The sequence below is a fragment of the Anomaloglossus baeobatrachus genome, chromosome 3 (genome assembly GCF_048569485.1).
Source record: "Anomaloglossus baeobatrachus isolate aAnoBae1 chromosome 3, aAnoBae1.hap1, whole genome shotgun sequence".
NCBI classification, from domain to species: Eukaryota; Metazoa; Chordata; class Amphibia; order Anura; family Aromobatidae; genus Anomaloglossus; species Anomaloglossus baeobatrachus.
In genome coordinates, this window is record NC_134355.1 from 411,262,199 (window position 1) to 411,287,988 (window position 25,790).

The following is a 25,790-nucleotide window of genomic DNA, read 5'->3' on the forward strand; positions in this document are numbered from 1 at the left end:
TCACCCGCTCCAAAATCGGGGTACTATAGGACTTTTCCCAAAACACAGTCCATCAAGTCCCAAGCATGAACCCTGAGAGCAAGCTCACTCCGTTAGCCATACGGGTGAGCAGGACCTGACTAGTTCCACACTACAGGGTACAAACAGTGAAGAAGGTGCCATGGAAAAGGTCACAGGCTAACAAGCAACACCAAGGGCACGGATCCAAGCGTGCTCCCTCCTTGCTGCAGCGGTGCTCAGAATTCTGGTTTACAAGCTGTTGGTGTCAGTATTCTTGGACTGAGTGAGTACGCAGAAGCCCTTTCCTCCCCAATAGAGATGAGCGAACCAGCCGCGGTTCGGCTCGAGCTCGGTTCACCGAACCGAGGTCCCGTTCGAGTTCGGTTCGGCGAACCACTCGAACCAATAGGAAACAATGGGAGGCAATCACAAACACAGAAAAACGAATTATAAATGTACACATACAGTTAATAAACATTGCCATAACACTTACCGGTGCCCGCGATGTGTCCTGCACTCTGTCTCCTGTCACTATTCCTTCCGATGATCGCTGCGTCCTCCCGATAACCAGCACTGACAGGACCTTCCGTGACGTCGTCAAAATAGCCATGTGACCAGTCACGTGGCTATTATCTCATTGGCTACAGACTGGTCACATGGCTTTGACGTCATGTCCTGTCCTAGGTCCTGTCATTGCACTCTCTGGTACACGGTGCACGTTTGTGTATTGCCGTGTACCGGCAACATGCTCTAGCACACGGTCGACTCCCTGTTCTGATTCCCCGTTCCGTTAGGGACCGGCTGACACAGCCGGTCATGAACGGAGATCACCGTTGCCATAGCAACGCAGTTAGCGGTGACGTCACCGCTAACCGCGGCTCTGGGAATCACATGATCGGAGCACCGTTGCTATGGTAACGCGTCTGTCAGCGTTACCGCTGTTACCGCTAACAGCCAGCAGCACTGATCACTCACGGAGTGAAGGCTGCACGGGAAGCAGCGTCTTCCCCCATGCAGCAGTGATGGAGCAGAGCTGCATTTGTTGAACGAGAAAGACAGAAGACCATAGATCGTGCAGGGCTGACAGTGAGTAATAAACATGGAGTCTCTAATGTGTCTGTGTATTTATTTCTATTAAAGTTTTTTTTCTCTGTGTGGTGTCTTTTTTTAACCCTTTATTGGAGATTCTTAATGGCCGGGTCAAACGTGCCTGACATTAAGAATCTCTGGCTTAATACTAGCTAGTAAAACAAAGCCAGTATTAACTCATTATTACCCAGCAAAGCCACCGTCACCAGGGCTGTTGGAAGAGTTGGATACAGCGCCAGATGATGGCGCTTCTATGAAAGCGCCATTTTCTGGGGCGGCTGTGGACTGCAATTCGCAGCAGAGGCGCCCAGAAACCTCGGGCTAACCTGTGCTGCGGATTCCAATCCCCAGCTGCCTAGTTGTAACTGGCTGGACACAAAAATGGGGCGAAGCCCACGTCATTTGTTTTTTAATTATTTCATGAAATAAGTGAAATAAATAAAAAAAACGGGCTTCCCTATATTTTTGGTTCCCAGACGGGTACAAATAGGCAGCTGGGGGTTGGGGGCAGCCGCACCTGCCTGCTGTACCTGGCTTGCATACAAAATATGGCGAAGCCCACGTCATTTTTTTTGTAGTTTTTTGGCAAAAAAAATAAAAAATGCTTCCCTGGATTTTCCATTGCAAGTGAAGGTAACACCAAACAGTGGGGGTTAGCAGCCAGTAGCTGCTTGGATTACCCTTATCTAGCAATACAAAAAATGCAGCAGGAGCCCATATATATTTTTTTTAATTATTTATTTAAATAACTAAAAACAAAATGGGCTTCCCTGTATTTTGATTGCTGGACATCACAGTGCTGTAAAAATAATTCTTTAAAAAAAATGACGTAGCGCTCCGCGGTATTTTTGATTCTCAGCGCAGATAAAGCAGACAGCTACGGGTTTCCACCCCCATCTGCCTGGCGTTACCTTGGCTGGCAATCAAAATACAGGGAAGTCCATTAATTTTTTCTATTTAAAAAAAAATTAAAAAAAAAATGACGTTGGGTCCCCCCATTTTTGATAGCCAGCTAGGGTAAAGCAGACGGCTGTAGCCTGAAAACCACAGCTGGCAGCTTTACCATGGTTGGGGATCCAATGTGGAGGTCACCCCAGGCTCTTTTTGTATAATTATTTTATAAATATTAATAATTACAAAAAAAAAGTAGGGTCCCCCCCAAATTGGATCACCAGCCAAGGTAAAGCGGACAGCTGTGGTCTGGTATTCTCAGGGTGGGAAGGTCCATAGTTATTGGGCCTTCACAGCTTAAAAATAGCAGGCCGCAGGCACCCCAGACGTGGCGCATCCACTAGATGCGCCAATCCTGGTGCTTCACCCCAGCTCATCCCGTGCCCTGGTGCAGTGGCAAACGGGGTAATAAATGAGGTTGATACTAGCTGTAAAGTCACCTGACATCAATCCCAGCAGTTTGTGATGTCATGGCGTCTATTAGATACCCAACATCATAAACTGTCAGTACTAACAAAAAAAAAAAAAAATCGACAAAAAGAATTTATTTGAAAAAACAGTCCCCAAAACATTCCCTCTTTCACCAATTTATTGTAAGAAAAAAAATAAAGGGGTCCCACGACGACTCTGGACCGTCTAGAATATGGGTGGAGACACTCAGGGAACGTATCCCCCATTTTCTAGGAGGAGATAAACTGTGGAAAAAGAAGCGCAATAGGGTCTTACCCCAGTAGCAAGGGGGGGATAAGGAGGGGTGGTATTACTCACCTATAGGGGTTGTGAAAGTCACAACTCCTATAACAGCATGTAAGTTACTCCAAGCCACGGCAGCGGTCCCAACAATGGCAGATAACAGAGAGTAGTAGAATGGGGTGTCCAAGCCGCGCCAATGACTAGCCGATCATGAAGGTTGTGGATTAATGTTGCTTTTATTCAATGCACAGGTCAGGTCAACGTGTTTCGGGAGGCACAGCTCCCTTCATCAGGACAGACAGGCAAGAAACATCAAATCTGCTGTAAAAGGAATCCTTACAGCAATATATACCTCACTGATGACGTCATGATCCACCCCTTTTTAGAAAAAATCGGCGGGAATCCATACATAGAAAAAAACAAAATGACGTAGTATGTTACATTCACCAGTTCTTATAATAAAACATTTTACAGTTGCTAAGATCTGTCCCGAAGACTAAAATATGTGAATAAAGGTAAAAGATAAAATAAAAAATGATTGTGCAGAAGTGTGTGAGATTGCTTCATTTTTATATCGACAAAGTTAGAGCAAGAGAGAAAAAACCTATATATATATATATATATCTGGGCAATCCCAACCTTGCCTAGAACACCTTTAGGTATGGTGTCAAGTGAACAAAGTTGCCGGGTAAGTCTCGTATGTGCAGCAGGTGCCACCCTTGAAATGGTTGTCGGGTTATGTCAAAATCAAAGGAGATGTTCAAAATGTGCTAAAGGTGAAAAAACGTGAAATACTAATGGGTAAGAAAAGGAGGATGTCTAAAGGAATAGTCATCCATACCGTAAAGAGCAAATGGAACGGGAAAAACACTCTCACCTCGTCTCCCAAAAAAATTGTGTCATGGTCAGAGAACCAAAGGGATGATGTGAATGGGATCTGAACAGGGTGAAAAGAGTTTGTATAAACACGTAGCGCTATAACATCCGTATGTGTCAGTCTAAAGAGGGACCTAAGTGTATATATATTTTTACCTGTAACCAGGTTAGTTTAGATCATTCTATAGGAGAAAATGATGATGTTATACTGACAATATGGTTATCCACCGCTATGTAGCCGTGTTCTCTAAGGATGACAACTAAAAGACCAGGTGTAGTCATAAGGTTATACCCGGTCAGAAGCGTGGGAAAAAAACCCAAGGCGCATGCTCAATGGAAGATAGGGAGCTAGTATAAGAATAGATTACGCCGTAAGGGTGAATAAAGTTCAAACCCGTGGGAAAAAATCCAGTGCGCATGTCGGAGAGATATCTCTCAAGGGAAGATTTGTATAGAGTTTAGTGTAGTGTACATTATATATATATAAGAAAAAAGAGGAAACATTAGAACTAAAAAAGATTATATAAAGATTAAAATTGCGTGGCTATGACCCAATTAAAACAATTAAAACAATTAATTAAAAAACATTCTACATCTAGATGTATCTCAAATTATATCTCTTGAGAATATAAATATATAAAAAATACATAAAACGATTAATAAAATTGGTATCGACATAAAATGGTGTATGCTAAAAACGGGAGAATATAATGATAATAAATAGTCATAAATAATAAGTTAATATCAATAATACTTAATTTCTCTGAACAATGGGCATGTTAGATCACTGGATTCCCCTAACATGCCCATTGTTCTGTATGTTTTTGCTGTTTGAATGGTGTGTATTAAGCCACTTAAATACCCTTAATATGCTTACTGACTTGTATGGACGCTGGAAACTAGCAACTTATTATCCTTCAGAGAAATTAAGTATTATTGATATTAACTTATTATTTATGACTATTTATTATCATTATATTCTCCCGTTTTTAGCATACACCATTTTATGTCGATACCAATTTTATTAATCGTTTTATGTATTTTTTATATATTTATATTCTCAAGAGGTATAACTTGAGATACATCTAGATGTTGAATGTTTTTTAATTAATTGTTTTAATTGGGTCATAGCCACGCGATTTTAATCTTTATATAATCTTTTTTAGTTCTAATGTTTCCTCTTTTTTCTTATATATATAATGTACACTACACTAAACTCTATACAAATCTTCCCTTGAGAGATATCTCTCTGACATGCGCACTGGATTTTTTCCCACGGGTTTGAACTTTATTCACCCTTACAGCGTAATCTATTCTTATACTAGCTCCCTATCTTCCATTGAGCATGCGCCTTGGGTTTTTTTCCCACGCTTCTGACCGGGTATAACCTTATGACTACACCTGGTCTTTTAGTTGTCATCCTTAGAGAACACGGCTACATAGCGGTGGATAACCATATTGTCAGTATAACATCATCATTTTCTCCTATAGAATGATCTAAACTAACCTGGTTACAGGTAAAAATATATATACACTTAGGTCCCTCTTTAGACTGACACATACGGATGTTATAGCGCTACGTGTTTATACAAACTCTTTTCACCCTGTTCAGATCCCATTCACGTCATCCCTTTGGTTCTCTGACCATGACACAATTTTTTTGGGAGACGAGGTGAGAGTGTTTTTCCCGTTCCATTTGCTCTTTACGGTATGGATGACTATTCCTTTAGACATCCTCCTTTTCTTACCAATTAGTATTTCACGTTTTTTCACCTTTAGCACATTTTGAACATCTCCTTTGATTTTGACATATCTCGACAACCATTTCAAGGGTGGCACCTGCTGCACATACGAGACTTACCCGGCAACTTTGTTCACTTGACACCATACCTAAAGGTGTTCTAGGCAAGGTTGGGATTGCCCAGATATACATATATATAGGTTTTTTCTCTCTTGCTCTAACTTTGTCTATATAAAAAAAGAAGCAATCTCACACACTTCTGCACAATCATTTTTTATTTTATCTTTTACCTTTATTCACATATTTTAGTCTTCGGGACAGATCTTAGCAACTGTAAAATGTTTTATTATAAGAACTGGTGAATGTAACATACTACGTCATTTTGTTTTTTTCTATGTATGGATTCCCGCCGATTTTTTCTAAAAAGGGGTGGATCATGACGTCATCAGTGAGGTATATATTGCTGTAAGGATTCCTTTTACAGCAGATTTGATGTTTCTTGCCTGTCTGTCCTGATGAAGGGAGCTGTGCCTCCCGAAACGCGTTGACCTGACCTGTGCATTGAATAAAAGCAACATTAATCCACAACCTTCATGATCGGCTAGTCATTGGCGCGGCTTGGACACCCCATTCTACCATTTTCTAGGAGTAAAAAAGGATTTGTAATGAGAGGACCAGCAGGTGGCGTACTCACACCACAACTCAGTAATCAAGTCTAAAGGGGTTGAAATAGCTGTATTAGAGCACCACACTGAGATGCCTGCCAAACACTGCTCGTATAATTAATTGTAAATGGCTGCCAGCCGGCATGCTCTAAAGACCAATGGTCATACAAAAAAAGGGACTAAGCAGTGTCAGAAGGCATGACAATAGGTGCACATAATGGAGTTGAAAAACTCTTCAGCACACTAGATAGAAAGTCATATACCTGAGTTGTGGGATGAGAATCCAAGAGAACCCGACCTAGGTTTCGATCTTAATGCCTTCTTCCGGGGGTGGCCTCATGTTCAAAAAGGGCGCCCTTTTATATCAGAATACACCAATGAGGAGACGGAAAGGACAGGCCAATCAAATCAGCCTTTACTCTAGTCAGTATACCAAGTAACAATCCCATCACCCGATTGGTCTCCAGAGAGGCGTGCCTGTTCAACAGAAGTTTGCATACCAAATGACGTATAATGTAACTATAGTAACTGCCAAACAAATAACACTCAACCCCAAACTGCAGACAACGTAAGCAGAAGGGGGAGAGTGTCATAAGCAACAGCCAATCAGAATACCAATCATAGAGTAAGCTGCCATGGACGTAGGTAAACAGGGAGAGTGTCACAAAAAACAGCCAAGGTATATGACTTTCTATCTAGTGTGCTGAAGAGTTTTTCAACTCCATTATGTGCACCTATTGTCATGCCTTCTGGCACTGCTTAGTCCCTTTTTTGTATGACCATTGGTCTTTAGAGCATGCCGGCTGGCAGCCATTTACAATTAATTATACGAGCAGTGTTTGGCAGGCATCTCAGTGTGGTGCTCTAAGGGTATGTGCGCACGTTGCTTTTTACCTGCTTTTTACCTGCTTTTTTGCTGCTTTTTCTTCTGCGCTGTTTAATGCCAAAATGGATGTGTTCTTCTATTCAAGCAAAGTCTATGGGAATTTGGGTTTCTTGTTCACACTATGTTGTTCAAAATGCTGCCTTTTTGTGGCAGAACTTTGGTCAAAAACTCAGCTTTGCAGTGCAAAACCCAAATGGCAAAAACAATTGACATGTTGCTTCTTTGAAAAGCTGAGTTTTTGACCAAAGTTCTGCCACAAAAAGGCAGCATTTTGAACAACATAGTGTGAACAAGAAACCCAAATTCCCATAGACTTTGCTTGAATAGAAGAACACATCCATTTTGGCATTAAACAGCGCAGAAGAAAAAGCAGCAAAAAAGCAGGTAAAAAGCAGGTAAAAAGCAACGTGCGCACATACCCTAATACAGCTATTTCAACCCCTTTAGACTTGATTACTGAGTTGTGGTGTGAGTACGCCACCTGCTGGTCTTCTCATTACAAATCCTTTTTTAACCTTTTTATACTATTTTGTAAGCTTTGAATTGAATAAATTTATATAATCTTTCTAAGCCTTGTGTACAGTCTCTTTTCTCTATTTGAAATTATATCTGTATATGGCTATTTCCATGTACTTACTATGGCACGGATTCCTATCCCGTGTATGTTGGTTGTTCTAACCCTCTACATTTTCTAGGAGTGCAGACCCTTCATGTGAGGAGTGTGGGTGCAATGAATCTGCACTCACTCTCCCGGGTCCACAGCAGCAGAGTCCATGTCGTAACGGTTGCTACCAAAGCTGCAATGCCCTGCTCATGAGGTAAGGGCATGCCTAATCAGGAGAACTATTCTACATTTCCAAATATTGGTATTTGCTGATATTATTGCTATTCCACCTACTATATATTGGGGATAGGATCTTGGAGATGGAATACCCCTTTAAGTCCAGTTATCCAGCTGAATGAATACTTAACAACAGAGCTCGCTATTTAGATGTGTTTTCTTGTGACATATAACGGACTCTCATGTTTGGTAGTCGTTCAGCAGGGCAACAGAAATAGCAAATCCCTCCATTTGGAAATGTGTTTTCTTGTGGCATATAACGGACTCTCATGTTTGGTAGTCGTTCAGCAGGGCAACAGAAATAGCAAATCCCTCCATTTGGAAATGTAGTATGTAGCTCTCCTGATCAACTATGTTCCTTACCTCATGAGCAGGTCATTGCAGTAATAATAATAATTTATTCATTTATATAGCGTTATTAATTCCATAGCGCTTTGCATACATTGGGAACACTGTCCCCATTGGGGCTCACAATCTAAATTCCCTATCTGTATGTCTTTGGAGTGTGGGAGGAAACTGGAGTACCCAGAGGAAACCCATGCAAACACGGGGAAAACATACAAACTCCTTGCAGATGGTGTCCTTGGTGGGAATTGAACCCAGGACCTCAGCGCTGCAAGACTGCAGTGCTAACCACTGAGCCACCGTGCCGCCCATTTAGCTTACAGATGCATAACCACCACTCACTGTGTCTGAACACAGGAAGCTGAGCTGACAGCCACTCTGTGCATGCGGCAGCATCTATTGTGAAGGAGAGGGCCGCGGGGGATCAACGCTGCACAGGTACCTTGGGACACCGGGGAACACCGGTGGGGTTATAGGGGGTGACCTGGCAGGGCCTGGGGAGGAGTTTTCTGTCGCATCTGTCATGGCACATGCGACAGAAATCAGAGGAGTAGGGTGAATGCGGCCGGCGCGCTGCTGTGCGCGCGGCCATCTTGGATTTCTGGGAGGGGGTCAGGGGGTGGCACTTCGGCGACACCGGGGGACCGGAGGAGACCGGGGAGGAGATTTATCATGTTTGTTCATGCCAGATAGGAGATACATAATTTTTTACCGACGCTGTCATTTACTATAACGTGATCATCGGTATACGGTGTATACCGGTGATCACGTGAGTGGGGACCGGAAAAAACGGCCTAAATCATGATCTCCAGGGTCTCAGCTACCCCTGAAACCCCGGAGATTTTCTGACGCTGGGGGGCGCTATTCACTTATATCTGCCTGCTGTTTATAAACGGCAGATCAGAATAAAGCTACATTCACACGACCGATCCGTTTTTGCGGTCTGCAAAAAACAGTCCATTTTTTTTCACGGGTCCATCCGTGTGGCATCCGTTTCCGTTCCGTAGACGGTCCGTATGTCATCTGTTTGTCATCCATGTGCCTTCCGTTTTTTTGGCGTACTGCAAGAAAACTGAAGGAGGGAAAATACATAAATTTACCCAGGATCCATAGCTTCAACCTACATGAGGCAGTCACATGTTCACTCCAGTGACATTTTCTACTGCTTTTCACAACGTAGAGCGCTCTGGTGATTTTTCTTGTGCTTGTACACTTCATATCAGTCTTTTCTGTCCTTATAATGGCAGAAAGACACATAATGTCCCACTCTCCTGCATTTTGTAATTTTGCACCCTTTGGTGCCTTTCATGTGGCACTAAGGGGTGCTTAGCTTTGTATTTAGCCAAAAAAATGAAAAAAAATGACGTGGGGTTCCCCCTATTTTTGTAGCCAGCTAGGGTAAAGCAGACGGCTGCAGCCTGCAGACCACAGCTGGCAGCTTCACCTTGGCTGGTAATCCAAAACTGAGGGCACCCCACGCTGTTATTTTAAATTAAATAAATAATTTTAAAAAAAAACACGTGGGGGTCCCCCCAAAATTGGATCACCAGCCAAGGTAAAGCAGACAGCTGGGATCTGATATTCTCAGACTAGGGAGGTCCATGGTTATTGGACTCTCCCCAGCCTAAATATAGCAGGCCGCAGCCGCCCCAGAAGTGGCGCATCCATTAGATGCGCCAATCCTGGTGCTTCGCCCCAGCTCATCCCGTGCCCTGGTGCGGTGGCAAACGGGGTAATATATGGGGTTAATACCAGATGTGTAATGTCACCTGGCATCAAGCCCTGGGGTTGGTGAGGTCAGGCGTCTATCAGATACCCGACATCACCAACTCAGTCAGTAATAAAAAAAAATAGACGACAAACACATTTTTATTTGAAAAAACACTCCCCAATACATTCCCTCTTTAACCAATTTATTAGAAAGAAAAACAAATCCAGGTCTGGTGTAATCCAAGGGGTTCCCATGACGATCCACACCATAGTCCCTGTCCCAGTCAATGAAGAGCAGGATGTTCCCCATTGGCTGGGAGAGCAATGCAGTGACCTGAGCTAACATCAGAAGGTCAGCCCAGGTCACTGCAGGGCATGACAAGTGCTGCTGTCAGGAGCATAGCGAGGTACATTACCTGCGCTGATCTCCTGCACTGCTGACAGCACCTGTCACTGACTTCAATGACCGCCGCCTTCACAGCCAAGTATCGCGAGCGGCCCGTGACATCACCGCTAGTCAGTCTTGGGTCGGAAGCGAGAGAAGGTGATGTGACAAGCGGCGGCCATGGAGGACAGTGACAGTGCTGAGGTCGGGAGGGCGGGACTTCATCACCGCAGGTAAGCCGAGCGGGACCATGTGTGCAGAGTGCCAGGTGGGAGGAGCCTAGCGGGGTAATGTGTGCAGAGTGCCAGGTGGGCGGAGCATAGTGGGGTAATGTGTGCAGAGTGCCCGGTGGGCGGAGCCTAGCGGGACCATGTGTGCAGAGTGCCAGGTGGGCGGAGCCTAGCGGGGTAATGTGTGCAGAGTGCCAGGTGGGCGGAGCCTAGCGGGACCATGTGTGCAGAGTGTCAGGTGGGCGGAGCCTAGCGGGACCATGTGTGCAGAGTGCCAGGTGGGCGGAGCCTAGCGGGGCCATGTGTGCTGGCGGCGGAGTGCGAAGTGGGTGGAGCCTAGCATGGCTGGGGACAGGTGAGTGTGAGTGTGTGAGTGTGTGTGTGTGTGTGTACATGCCGCGTGCAGGAGGGGGCGGAGCCGAGCGGGGAAGTGTCGGCTTCCTGCACACGTAACTAGGATAAATATCGGGTTACTAACCAAAGCGCTTTGCTTGGATACCCGATGTTTATCTTGGTTACCAGCTTCTGGCAGGCTGCCAGTGATGGCTCCCTGCACACTGTAGCTGTAAAAAGCCCTGGTTTTTGCTGCTAGAACCGTTCTCAAACGTAACTAGAACTATCGAACTTTAGCAAAAAGCTCAAGTTCTAGTTCGATCTAGAACAGCCTCCAAAATCACTCGAACCGCGAACTGGAGAACCGCTAACCACGCTCAACTCTACGCCCCAACAGCACCCCTTCGCCACCATCACCGGGCCCCGGGACACAATCCCCTACCCACGGAGGGGTTAAACACCTTGCTGCCATATCACTGCCACCGGGCGCCCCAACAGCAGCGGTGGTACTCCATCTTACCCTGCACCGTGGGTGGCATCACAAACTTCTAAAGCCCCCCTTTTCACTTCGAGTGTCCGCGCGACCCCCTCCCGGGTCCGGAGACCCCTCGAACCACCGCGGTTCCGGATCCGAGCGGCTCGGCCGCTGACACGGGGGCGGTACACACGTCACCCAGGTAAGTGGGTCCTGCTCGAATCCTGTTCGTGAAGCCAAAGTTTCCAGGGTGTGCCGTCCCTGTGTCACCAGCGTGCCGCCGCTGCTCGGATCCGCGGTGGCTCGAGGAGTCTCCGGCCCAGGGGGTTGGGTTCGCGCAGCCACTCAGAATTAAAGGGGGGTTATTTACAAGGGATTGTAGGGACAGTTCGTGACGCCACCCGTGGTGCGTGGTAAGATGGAGTACCACTGCTGCAATGGGGAGTACCCGGTGGCGATGGTGTGGGCAGCCAGATGTTTAACCCATCCACGGGTAGGGGGAAAGCTTCGGGACTTGGTGTAGGTGACAGGGAGGTGCCGTTGGGACGGTCAGGGATCACTTTAGTACTCACTCAGTCCAATAACGCTGATACCGACAACCATGGTAAACCAAAGTTATTGATATCGCTGCAGCAGGGAGGGAGCACGCCTGGATCCCGTGCCCGTTGGTGTTGCCTGTTAGTCTGTGACCTTTTCCTTGGCACGTTGTCCTCTAGTTGGTCCTTATAGTATGAAACTAGTCGGGTCCTGCTCATCAGTATGGCTAATGTGACGCCCTGGCCTATTAGGTCGTCACAGGGTATTGTGCAATCTGCCCTTCTGCACAGTATCCACTCCTCCTTGAATACGGATCCTAATCCTTTGGTGTTGCTAACAGCTAAGCCAGTCAAAATCCTAGGAACACTTTGCACCATACCCACCAGACACACCATTGGGGGGCCTGAAGGGAATAGGGCCGCCAACATGGGGGATTGGTAGGGGAAAGTGACAAAGTGAAAAGGAGTTGTGCGGTGACTCTCAAGGAGAGAGGTCACGGATTGTTGTTGGAGGTCAGGAGCAGGGCTCCTCAGTACTAAGTGGCAGACGTTGGTCTGGGCCTGGTAGGAGCTGGAACCCCGGTCGCAGTGGATCGTGTCAAGGGGCACGGACTGCCGAGGAGGGCAGCCAGTGGCCTTGAGCCATCTCCGGGCAGGGGCCAGGGCACAATGGGGTACGTGGACCCTAGGCCGGGAAGTAGCTTCACGCGTCCCGGTAATTTACCCGACGGGGGTGAAGACTTCAAGTGTCATCCCTAACCCGCTCCAAAATCGGGGTACTAGCGCACCGATGGGATAGGACTTTCCCAAATACAGCCCAAAGAAATCCTACGTGTGAACCCTGAGAGCAAGCTCACTCCGTTAGCCATACGGGTGAGCGGGACCCGAAAAGTTTCACACTTGAAGGTCCACCTAGTGAAAAGGTGCCACGGAGAAGGCCACAGGCTAACAGCAACACCAAGGGCACGGAACCAAGTGTGCTCCCTCCATGCTGCAGTGGTGCTCAGAATTCTGGTTTACAAGCTGTTGGTGTGATTATTCCTGGACTGAGTGAGTACACTGAAAAGCCCCTTTACCTCTCTCCAATGGCACCCCCTTCACCAACACTCACCGGGCCCCAGGGCACAAACCCCCTACCCACGGAGGGGTTAAACATCCTGCTGCTATACTATCGCCACCGGGCTCCCCAACAGCAGCGGTGGTCTCCTACATTACCACTCACCGTGGGTGACATCACAAACTTACACATCGCCTGTATATACTATCCCTTCCCCTCCTCGAGCCATCGTGGTTCTGAATCCGAGTGTCTCGGACACTGGCACAGGGGCGGTACACCTCAAAAAACCTGGCGTCACGAACAGAATACGAGCAGGACCCACTTACCTGGGTGACGTGCGCCTTGAAAGTCGAAAACCGCGAGTCAAGAGTCCTTTTCCCACCAAGTCTTCTTTTCGCACCAAAACGCTGTCTTCATCGGAAAAGCGCGCGAAGCCTGAGCCCCGCCCTTCGTCTTCCCTGTGAGGCCGGAAACGGGAGTTCCGATAGGGCCATGGTCAGCAAGAGAGTGCTGCAAAAAGACCAAGGGGGCGCGCAGATATGTCGGCTCCAGACGACGGAAGTGTGGCGGCGCTGACTCTGCCCGACCAGGGTAACGACGGTGCAGCGAGCGCCGCTCCGGCCGAAGGAGCGGCGGCGCCGGGAACTGAAGCGGTTGTCCCCATAATGCCCATAACATTGCTGTATGTGCCAGGCGCTGCCTGGCTACCACAGTATGACGGCTAACCAGATGCGCTGCAAGGATTTAAGAGGAAAATCTGTAACATCCTGGATACAACGAAGTTGGGAGCTTTGGAGCAACGATGGGTCGCAAGACTAGCCAACTACGATTTTGTTATTAAATACAGGGCTGGCTGTAAGAATACTAACGCAGATGCCTTATCCCGGATGCCTCACTTGTCCGATGATGGAGGAGACGAAGAGGACCTGGAAGAAGTTGAGCTACCTGCGTTCCACCAGCCTCCCTTGGAGGAACGATCCAGATACAGTGCCCGACAGCAGGAGATGACTTGTAATCCATTACCTCACCATGGCTGGCAGGAAGCTCAGGATCGAGACCCAGCGATCAAGTTAGTCAAGGTGCTCCCGGCTAGACCTGATGCCCGTCTTAGACCAGGCGCTCCAGAAGAGACCAAGAAGTTGTGGCAATGTCGGAGTCGGCTCTATCTGCATCAAGGTAAACTGTGCAGGAGCCTGACCAACCCCAAGACCCACGAGAGGATCTGCCAGATAGTGGTCCCTAAGTCTTATGTCCCAGTGGTGCTGGAAGCATACCATGACGGAGCTGGACATTTTGGGTGGAAGAAGTTGGAGATGTTGTTGAGAAGCTCCTTCTACTGGATAGGAATGAGAGACTCCATAGAGGCCTGGTGTAGAAATTGCGGTCCCTGTGCCTTGAGGAGACATGATGGTACCAGTCAGCGTGCACCTCTCCAACCGATTGTCACCAAACAACCTCTCGAGATTGTGGCTCTGGACCATGTTAAATTGACCCCCAGCAGAAGTGGGTACACGTATGCGCTCATGATGGTTGATCACTACTCCCGTTTCCTGGTGGTGGTACCAGTTAAGGATTTGACTGCCAGCACAGCCGCTAGGGCGTTCCAGAGACATTGCTGTAGGCCGCATGGGTATCCTGACCAAGTTTTGATGGACCAGGGTCGTGCGTTTGAAGCCAAGATCTTTCAGGAGTCCTGCAGCCTATATGAGTGCAAGAAGATCTGCACCACCCCTTATCACGCACAGAGAAATGGGATGTGCGAGAAGTTGAACCATCTGGTGATTAATTTGCTGAAAACCCTCCCTCTTGAAGAACGGAATCAGTGGCCCGAGAAGCTGCCAGATTTGATCGACATTTACAATAATATTCCAGTAAGATCAACCAGATGTACCCCAGCCTACCTGATGAGGGCTTGCCCAGGAAGACTCCCGGTAGACCTGGAAATGGAGGTGGAGTTGCCTGAAACTTATGCGTCCGGGAAAGATTGGGACTCATGTTGCAATGCCCAATCCAAACAGATCCAGAAGTACGTTGAAGAAAGTTTGGATCAGACCCGGGAGCGGCAAGAAAGGAATTTTAATAGACAGGCTAAGGCGGCCCCCTTCGTTCCCTGGTGAAATTGTATTAAAAAGAAAAAGAAAACAACACAAGTTGGACGACCAGTGGGAGAAAGAGCCGTATGTGATACAGCCATCCAATTTCGATAATCAGAGGACCTGTGTGATCAGCAAGGGTGATGGGAGAACTACTGCTACGGTGTCAAGAGATCACCTGAAGAAGTGTCCAGAACCTTTGAGAAGGACAGAAGAACCTCAGTCCCAGCCTCCAATGGTGGAAAAAAAAGAAGAAGGTGATCCATACTATTCTAGATGATTTTCCAGAAAATTGGCTGATGCAGAATGAAGCAGTAGTAGTCCCTGTGTTAACATTCCCACAACCTGTGGAAGAACCAGAGCAGGAAAGGCTTACTGACACTACACCCACTCCAGCACCTAGAGCATCACCAGTCCCCTTGCCACGTACACGTAGGGTTCTGCCAGTTACACCTAGCTTGGAGGGCGAGGGACCCGTAGAGAGTGTAGACACTTCCTTGGAGAGGAGTGAGAGCCCAGAGTTAAGGAGGTCAACTCGTGCAAACTTTGGTCAACCTCCACGAAGGTACAGAGAAGAGTGTTGAAAGTGTTACAGTACCAGTAGTTACGATGTCATAGAATTGTTAAGTATCGGTGCTTTCGTTTGTTATTTTTCATAGTTTGTTATTTTCCATATAGAACTGTTAGTAAATAAGTGCCTAATCAACCAGTTTTAATGAAAAGAGTGAAAATTACCAGATTTGCAAGTAAATTGTTGAAAAGTGTACAACCGGTACATGGACTTTGTTAAAGTTTTTATAAATATGTAGTAAACATGGACCACGGACACAGGACCGGCATGACCAACACGAACTTGTGTTTTGTATATAGTTGCACCTCCTGTGCCAACCACAGTCGTCTACAAGGCAACACCTGGGACCTTAACCTGGTTACGGACACGTGGATAGGTTTCCAGGAGGTCAGGTTGTTTGGGTGGGGGGTTATTGGGATCCGGGACGTTGGGACTGGACTGTCGCAGGAAGGGGCTGCAACGGAGTAGGTTGAGCCTCCGTTACCATAGAAACCAGTAGCATCCCACCGTTCGGCGACAAACTCTTAATAGTTTTAGTAACGTTTAAGTAAAGTGCCTCCCATCTGAGGGATGGAAAATGTTACTAAAAATGTGTTAAGCCCTTTTCTACTTTTTTCTACAGTTAAAGCAAAAATGAACCTCTGGTGTCCTGTATCTTGGGGACGAGCTACGTTTAACCAAGGAATGTGATGCCCTGGGCTATCAGGTTATATATATATAGAATAGAATCTGGCTCACATATGGGTTAGGTGCCTCCGAGAAAAAATCAAATATATAAAGAGTGCGCGCGGCTGCGTTCCACCAGCAGGACTTCCTACTCATGTGCTCTAGCTTTAAATGGCGGCCGCCATACACGCACCGGCACCTCTGGACTCCACGGGCTCCCACCTCATACACAGCCTCTCATCCCCACGGAATCACCACTGCATCTTGCATACCCAGGTAATCAACGGGGATTTTTTCTTTTCACCTTTTGAATGGTATATACAAACAGTAGCTGACTGTGATAATCTTATAAATCTCTACAGGGGGGGCTGTAGATACAGGGCTTTCATACCCTAAGGAGACCTTGACAGTGGAATAAGGTTGGTGGCATCCCCCAATATGTTTACATGATCACTGTCAGAACATAGCTTGCAGATATATTGATGCACGTTCTCTGTATATTATAGTATCAAGGACTTGGAGTCTTATTCTTATACTACATAATATTGATCTTGACACGTATTGTGGTGAGTGACAAAGGTCATGTATCTCCTCCCCTCCACGCCTTTTCTCCCCTCTTCAGGCTGATACGTTCTGTTTTCTTTGTATTTAAAGCAACCTGGTGGGTCCTACACTACAGCAATTTAATGAACATGAAGTCCATGTGAGACTCATCCCATAGATAATAGTAAAGGTAACTCCATGCGTATACTTATATTACCTCTTTCTTTATATGTCACTCCAACATGGAGTCACAAAAACTAGATATGTTTGTGGGATGCCCCTCCCCTCTCCCCCTCCACCTGATGGACGTCCCAATCTAACATTCGCTGCTTTTCTTGTATCCTATGCCATTTAGTGGACCATACGCCACAGCACTCTAATGAACGTTGTGTCCACAAGAGGTGCACCATATAGACAATAGCAAAGGTAAACTCTATCAGAAACCTTTAGCCTATACCCCCTGTTCTACATCTTGTACCTATCGGTCCCCTACCTACACATGCATATGGAATATATGTATTTTTCTCAGACGACTCTGTTCTTTACCTCAGGTTGATTACTAAGGTCCATTTGCCAACACATGTGAACTCAATTTCACCAGTCTAGCCTCATGTACGTTTCCTGTGGTATGTATTCTTTTACATTTTAACAACTTTGTACTTGGGTCTAATAAGGACTAGGGTCTCTCAACCTCTGGACTATTGATTGTTCACACCATAACGTGTATTGAGGTTTAATTTGTAAGATTTGTTCTTTGAAAAAATATTTGCCAAATTTTTGTCCCATGCACTATGTAAATTGAATGTACATGTATGTGAGAATAACATTATGTATTTACTATGATATATTTTTGTTTTTTCAGTGATCATTTATTTGATAAAGGCCTAATTGTATGGCCGAAACGTCATATAAATATACCTTTGCATGAATAAAATTGGAATCAAAAGCATCAACATTCTCTATTTTTTGTTCTCTGAGTGCCCGAGCTAAAGCTGGTGTCACACATAACGACGACGACAACGACGTCGCTGCAACGTCACCATATTCTGTGACGTTGCAGCGACCTCAACAGCGACGTCGCTATGTGTGACACATAACAACGATCAGACCCCTGCTGCGAAATCGTTGCTCGCTCCTGAATGCTCGAAGTCATTTTTTGATCGCTGCTATCCCGCTGCGCCATGCTGATAAGCTGATAATCCTTGTGTTTGACACCGCAGCAGCGACGCTACGCTACGTCTGAAACCACACAACGACCGTCGACGTCGCTATGATCGCTGCTCCGTCGCTGCTTTTTCTAACATGTTTGACAGCTTACTAACGATCATCGATGGTCGCTGCTACGTCACAGAATATGGTGACGTTGCAGCGACGTCGTTGTCGTCGTCGTTATGTGTGACCCCAGCTTAACTCTTTATATACTGGCCTATCAGGTTGTCACAGGGTATTGCACAATTTGCCCTTCTTCACGGTATCCACTCCTCCTTGGTTACGGATCCTGGTCCTTTGGTGTTGCTAACAGCTTAGCCAATCAAAATCCTAGAAACACTTTGCACCGTACCCACGAGACACACCATTGGGGGGCCTGAAGAGAATAGGGCTGCCCATATGGGAGGTTGGTAGGGGAAAGTGAGAAAGTGAGAGAGAAGTGAAACAGGAGTGAAAGGAGTAGGAGGTGGAACGTGACTCTCTGGGAGAGAGAGGTCACCGGTCCGGAGCAGGGCTCCTGAAGTTACCAGGTGGCAGACGTTGGTCTGGGTCTGGTAGGAGCTGGAACCACAGTCGCAGTGGATCGTGTCAAGGGGCTCGGACTGCCGATGATGGCGGCCAGCGGCCTTGAGCCATCACCGGGCAGGAGCCAGGGTACGACGGGGTACGTGGACCCTAGTCCGGGAAGTAGCTTCACGCATCCCGGTAATTTACCCGACGGGGGTGAAGACTTCAAGTGTCATTTCCAACCCGCTCCAAAATCAGGGTACTAGTGCACCGATGGGACAGGACTTTCCCAAGTACAGTCCAAAGAAATTCTACGCGTGAACCCTGAGAGCAAGCTCACTCCGTTAGTCTTACGGGTGAGCAGGATCCGAAAAGTTTCACACTTGTGGGTCCACCTAGTGAAAAGGTGCCACAGAGAAGGTCACAGGCTAACAACAACACCAAGGGCACGGATCCAAGCGTGCTCCCTCCATGCTGCAGTGGCACTCAGAATTTTGGTTTACAAGCTGTCGGTGTGTTTATTCCTGGACTGAGTGAGTACACTGAAAAGCCACTTTATCTCTCTCCAACGGCACCCCCTTCACCAACACTCACCGGGCCCTGGGGCACAAACCCCCACCCATCATTAAACATCCTGCTGCTACACCATCGCCACCGAGCTACCCAACAGCAGCGGTGGTCTCCTACATTACCACTCACCGTGGGTGGCATCAAGAACTTACACATCCCCTGTACATACTATCCCCCCTCCTCTTTTTGAATTTGAGTGTCCGCGTGAATCCCCGGGTCCGGAGACGCCTCGAGCCACCGCGGTTCCGGATCCGAGCGGCTCGGCCGCTGGCACGAGCCGGTACACATGCGTATGACATCAGCGCGCTGGCCAATCAGAGGTAAGCGGCTCATGCGTATGACGTCTGCTACTGAAGCACTGACAGTGGTAGCTCTTGCATCGGCCGCAATCGTTTCCGGGTCCACATGTTTGTGGACTGCAAGAACCAGGGAAGAGGCCAGCGAGAGAACAGAGTATAAGTGAGAATAATGTGTGTGTGTGCGTGTGTGTGCGTGCGTGTGTGCGTGCGTGCGCGTGATGGCACAATAGGGAAGTTGTGGAACGAATTGTCTGAGTTTCAATTGTTTCCTCTGGGAAACGAGTAACTTGGATTACGAGAACACTCACAAAACGAATTATGCTCGTAATCCAAGGTTCCAATGTATATTGCTTGGCATGTAAATTATACATAGTTACATAGTTACATAGTTACTTAGGTTGAAAAAAGACCTAGGTCCATCTAGTTCAACCTTCCTCCACCAGTTCTACATTTAGTCACTAAGTCATTTATAACCAACAATGTTTTGTGTAGTGAGGAAATCATCCAGCCCTTTTTTAAAAGCTGTTATAGTATCTGCCATTACTACCTCTTGTGGTAGTGTATTCCACAGTCTGACCGCTCTAACTGTAAAGAACCCTTTCCTATTTAGCTGTTGGAATCGCTTTTCTTCCACTCGCAGTGAGTGCCCCCTGGTCCTTAGTACTGTCTTTGGAAGAAATAAGTCATGTGCCAGTCCTTTATATTGACCACACATGTATTTATACATATAAATGAGATCTCCTCTGAGACGTCTTTTTTCTAAGCTAAACATATCTAACTTTTTCAACCTGTCATCATATGGGAAGCCCTACAGCCATTGTATTTATTCTGACCTGCCCTATACCTTTTTTGTGTTTTTTAACAAAAATGTTTTTGATTAATAAAATATATTTTTAAAAAAAGAAATCTCCATTTTTTGGTTTGGGAATCTAAAAGACAAAAAGATAGAAAAGTCACCAAAGCTGCAGTAAAAGAAGGGCACAATGCTACACACAGCCTTTTCATAGAGCTGCAGTAAAGGAAGGGCACACTGCCACACACACACACATGGCACAGAGCTGCAGTAAAGGAAGGGCACACTGCCCCCCCCCACACACACACACGAGGCACAGAGCTGCAGTAAAGGAAGGGCACACTGCCACACACACACATGGGGCAGAGAGCTGCAGTAAAATAAGGGCACACTGCCACACACAGACATGGGGCACAGAGCTGCAGTAAAAGAAGGGCACACTGCCCCCCCCCCCACACACACACACGAGGCACAGAGCTGCAGTAAAGGAAGGGCACACTGCCACACACACACATGGGGCACAGAGCTGCAGTAAAATAAGGGCACACTGCCACACACACACATGGCACAGAGCTGCAGTAAAGGAAGGGCACACTGACACACACACACACACACACACATACGGGCACAGAGCTGCAGTAAAAGAAGGGCACACTGCCACACACACACACATGGGGCACAGAGCTGCAGTAAAAGAAGGGCACACTGCCACACACACACACACACACACATGGCACAGAGCTGCAGTAAAGGAAGGGCACACTGCCACACACACATGGGGCACAGAGCTGCAGTAAAAGAAGGGCACACTGCCACACACACACATGGCACAGAGCTGCAGTAAAGGAAGGCCACACTGCCACACACACACACACACACACACACACACACGCGGGGCACAGAGCTGCAGTAAAGGAAGGTCACACTGCCACACACACACACACACACATGGGGCACAGAGCTGCAGTGAAGGAAGGGCACACTGCCACACACACACACACACACATGGCACAGAGCTGCAGTAAAGGAAGGGCACACTGACACACACACACATGGGGCAGAGAGCTGCAGTAAAATAAGGGCACACTGCCACACACAGACATGGGGCACAGAGCTGCAGTAAAAGAAGGGCACACTGCCCCCCCCCACACACACACACGGGGCACAGAGCTGCAGTAAAGGAAGGGCACACTGCCACACACACACATGGGGCACAGAGCTGCAGTAAAATAAGGGCACACTGCCACACACACACATGGCACAGAGCTGCAGTAAAGGAAGGGCACACTGACACACACACACACACACACACACACACACATACGGGCACAGAGCTGCAGTAAAAGAAGAGCACACTGCCACACACACACATGGGACATAGAGCTGCATTAAAAGGAAGGCACACTGCCACACACACACACACATGGGGCACAGAGCTGCAGTAAAAGAAGGGCACACTGCCACACACACACACACACACACATGGCACAGAGCTGCAGTAAAGGAAGGGCACACTGCCACACACACATGGGGCACAGAGCTGCAGTAAAAGAAGGGCACACTGCCACACACACACATGGCACAGAGCTGCAGTAAAGGAAGGCCACACTTCCACACACACACACACACACACACACACACACACACGCGGGGCACAGAGCTGCAGTAAAGGAAGGTCACACTGCCACACACACACACACACATGGGGCACAGAGCTGCAGTGAAGGAAGGGCACACTGCCACACACACACACACACACACACACACACATGGCACAGAGCTGCAGTACAAGAAGGGCACACTGCCACACACACACACATGGCACAGAGCTGCAGTGAAGGAAGGGCACACTGCCACACACACATGGGGCACAGAGCTGCAGTAAAAGAAGGGCACACTGCCACACACAGACATGGGGCACAGAGCTGCAGTAAAAGAAGGGCACACTGCCACACACACACACACACACACACACACACACACACACACACGGGGCACAGAGCTGCAGTAAAGGAAGGTCACACTGCCACACACACACACACACATGGGGCACAGAGCTGCAGTAAAGGAAGGGCACACTGCCACACACACACACACACACACACACACACACACGCACAGAGCTGCAGTAAAGGAAGGGCACACAGCCACACACAGACATGGCACAGAGCTGCAGTAAAGGAAGGGCACACTGCGCCCCACACACACACACACACACACACACACACACACACACACACACACGGGGCACAGACCTGCAGTAAAGGGCACACTGCCACACACACACATGGCACAGAGCTGCAGTAAAGGAAGGGCACGCTGCCACACACACACATGGTGCACAGGGCTACAGTAAAAGAAGGGCACACTGCCACACACAGACATGGCACAGAGCTGAAGTAAAGGAAGGGCACACTGCCACACACACACATGGCACAGAGCTGCAGTAAAAGAAGGGCACACTGCCACACACAGACATGGCACAGAGCTGCAGTAAAAGAAGGGCACACAGCCGCACACAGCCACACACACACATGGCACAGAGCTGCAGTAAATGAAAGGCACACTGCCACACACACACATGGCACAGAGCAGCAGTAAAATAAGGGCACACTGCCACACACAGACATGGGGCACAGAGCTGCAGTAAAGAAAGGGCACACTGCCACACACACACATGGCACAGAGCTGCAGTAAAAGAAGGGCACACTGCCACACACACATGGGGTACAAAGCAGCAGTAAAGGAAGGGCACACTGCCACACACACACATGGCACAGAGCTGCAGTAAAATAAGGGCACACTGCCACACACACAGACAAGGGGAACAGAGCTGCAGTAAAGAAAGGGCACACAGCCACACACACATGGCACAGAGCTGCAGTAAATGAAAGGCACACTGCCACACACACACATGGCACAGAGCTGCAGTAAAAGAAGGGCACACTGCCACACACACATGGGGCACAAAGCAGCAGTAAAGGAAGGGCACACTGCCACACACACACATGGCACAGAGCTGCAGTAAAATAAGGGCACACTGCCACACACACAGACAAGGGGAACAGAGCTGCAGTAAAGAAAGGGCTCACTGCCACACACACACACATGGCACAGAGCTGCAGTAAAAGAAGGGCACACTGACACACACACACACACACACACACATGGCACAGAGCTGCAGTAAAAGAAGGGCACACTGACACACACACACACACACACACACACACGCACAGAGCTGCAGTAAACGAAGGGCACACAGCCACACACAGACATGGCACAGAGCTGCAGTAAAGGAAGGGCACACTGCGCCCCACACACACACACACACACACACATACACACACTCACACACACACACACACACACACACACACACACACACGGGGCACAGACCTGCAGTAAAGGGCACACTGCCACACACACACATGGCACAGAGCTGCAGTAAAGGAAGGGCACACTGCCACACACATGGTGCACAGGGCTACAGTAAAAGAAGGGCACACTGCCACACACAGACATGGCACAGAGCTGAAGTGAAGGAAGGGCACACTGCCACACACACACATGGCACAGAGCTGCAGTAAAAGAAGGGCACACTGCCACACACAGACATGGCACAGAGCTGCAGTAAAAGAAGGGCACACAGCCGCACACAGCCACACACACACATGGCACAGAGCTGCAGTAAATGAAAGGCACACTGCCACACACACACATGGCACAGAGCTGCAGTAAAAGAAGGGCACACTGACACACACACACACACACACACACACACACACACACACATGGCACAGAGCTGCAGTAAAAGAAGGGCACACTGCCACACACACACACACACACACACACACACACATGGCACAGAGCTGCAGTAAAAGAAGGGCACACTGACACACACACACACACACACACAAACACACATGGCACAGAGCTGCAGTAAAGGAAGGGCACACTGCCACACACAGACATGGCACAGAGCTGCAGTAAAGGAAGGGCACACTGCCACACACACACACGCGGGGCACAGAGCTGCAGTAAAGGAAGGCCACACTGCCACACACACACATGGCACAGAGCTGCAGTAAAAGAAGGGCACACTGCCACACACACACACACACACACACACACATGGCACAGAGCTGCAGTAAAAGAAGGGCACACTGCCACACACAGACATGGCACAGAGCTGCAGTAAAGGAAGGGCACACTGCCACACACACACAAACACACATGGCACAGAGCTGCAGTAAAGGAAGGGCACACTGCCACACACAGACATGGCACAGAGCTGCAGTAAAGGAAAGGCACACTGCCACACACAGACATGGCACAGAGCTGCAGTAAAAGAAGGGCACACTGCCACACACACACACACGCGGGGCACAGAGCTGAAGTAAAGGAAGGGCACACTGCCACACACACACACACATGGCACAGAGCTGCAGTAAAGGAAGGCCACACTGCCACACACACACATGGCACAGAGCTGCAGTAAAAGAAGGGCACACTGCCACACACACACACACATGGGGCACAGAGCTGCAGTAAAGGAAGGGCACACTGCCACACACAGACATGGCACAGAGCTGAAGTAAAGGAAGGGCACACTGCCACACACACACATGGCACAGAGCTGCAGTAAAAGAAGGGCACACTGCCACACACAGACATGGCACAGAGCTGCAGTAAAAGAAGGGCACACAGCCGCACACAGCCACACACACACATGGCACAGAGCTGCAGTAAAATAAGGGCACACTGCCACACACAGACATGGGGCACAGAGCTGCAGTAAAGAAAGGGCACACTGCCACACACACACATGGCACAGAGCTGCAGTAAAAGAAGGGCACACTGCCACACACACATGGGGCACAAAGCAGCAGTAAAGGAAGGGCACACTGCCACACACACACATGGCACAGAGCTGCAGTAAAATAAGGGCACACTGCCACACACACAGACAAGGGGAACAAAGCTGCAGTAAAGAAAGGGCACACAGCCACACACACACATGGCACAGAGCTGCAGTAAATGAAAGGCACACTGCCACACACACACATGGCACAGAGCAGCAGTAAAATAAGGGCACACTGCCACACACAGACATGGGGCACAGAGCTGCAGTAAAGAAAGGGCACACTGCCACACACACACATGGCACAGAGCTGCAGTAAAATAAGGGCACACTGCCACACACACAGACAAGGGGAACAGAGCTGCAGTAAAGAAAGGGCACACAGCCACACACACATGGCACAGAGCTGCAGTAAATGAAAGGCACACTGCCACACACACACATGGCACAGAGCTGCAGTAAAAGAAGGGCACACTGCCACACACACATGGGGCACAAAGCAGCAGTAAAGGAAGGGCACACTGCCACACACACACATGGCACAGAGCTGCAGTAAAGGAAGGGCACACTGCCACACACACACAGACCTGCAGTAAAAGAAGGGCACACTGCCACACACACACAGACCTGCAGTAAAAGAAGGGCACACTGCCACGTGCAGCGCCGTACTTGGATGTGCCTGAAGACTTGGAGCTTGACTACCCTACGTTTCTCCTACAATGGGACGTTGAGCTTGTTTGGAGGTTCTAGCAGGGGAGCGCAGCTACTCGTATACCCTTGACCGAAGATCGGTGCTTCATCTACCGGGGACAGCCATCCTCTTCGACCGAGCGCGCAGCTTCGGGAGGGACGCACATGGAGCGGT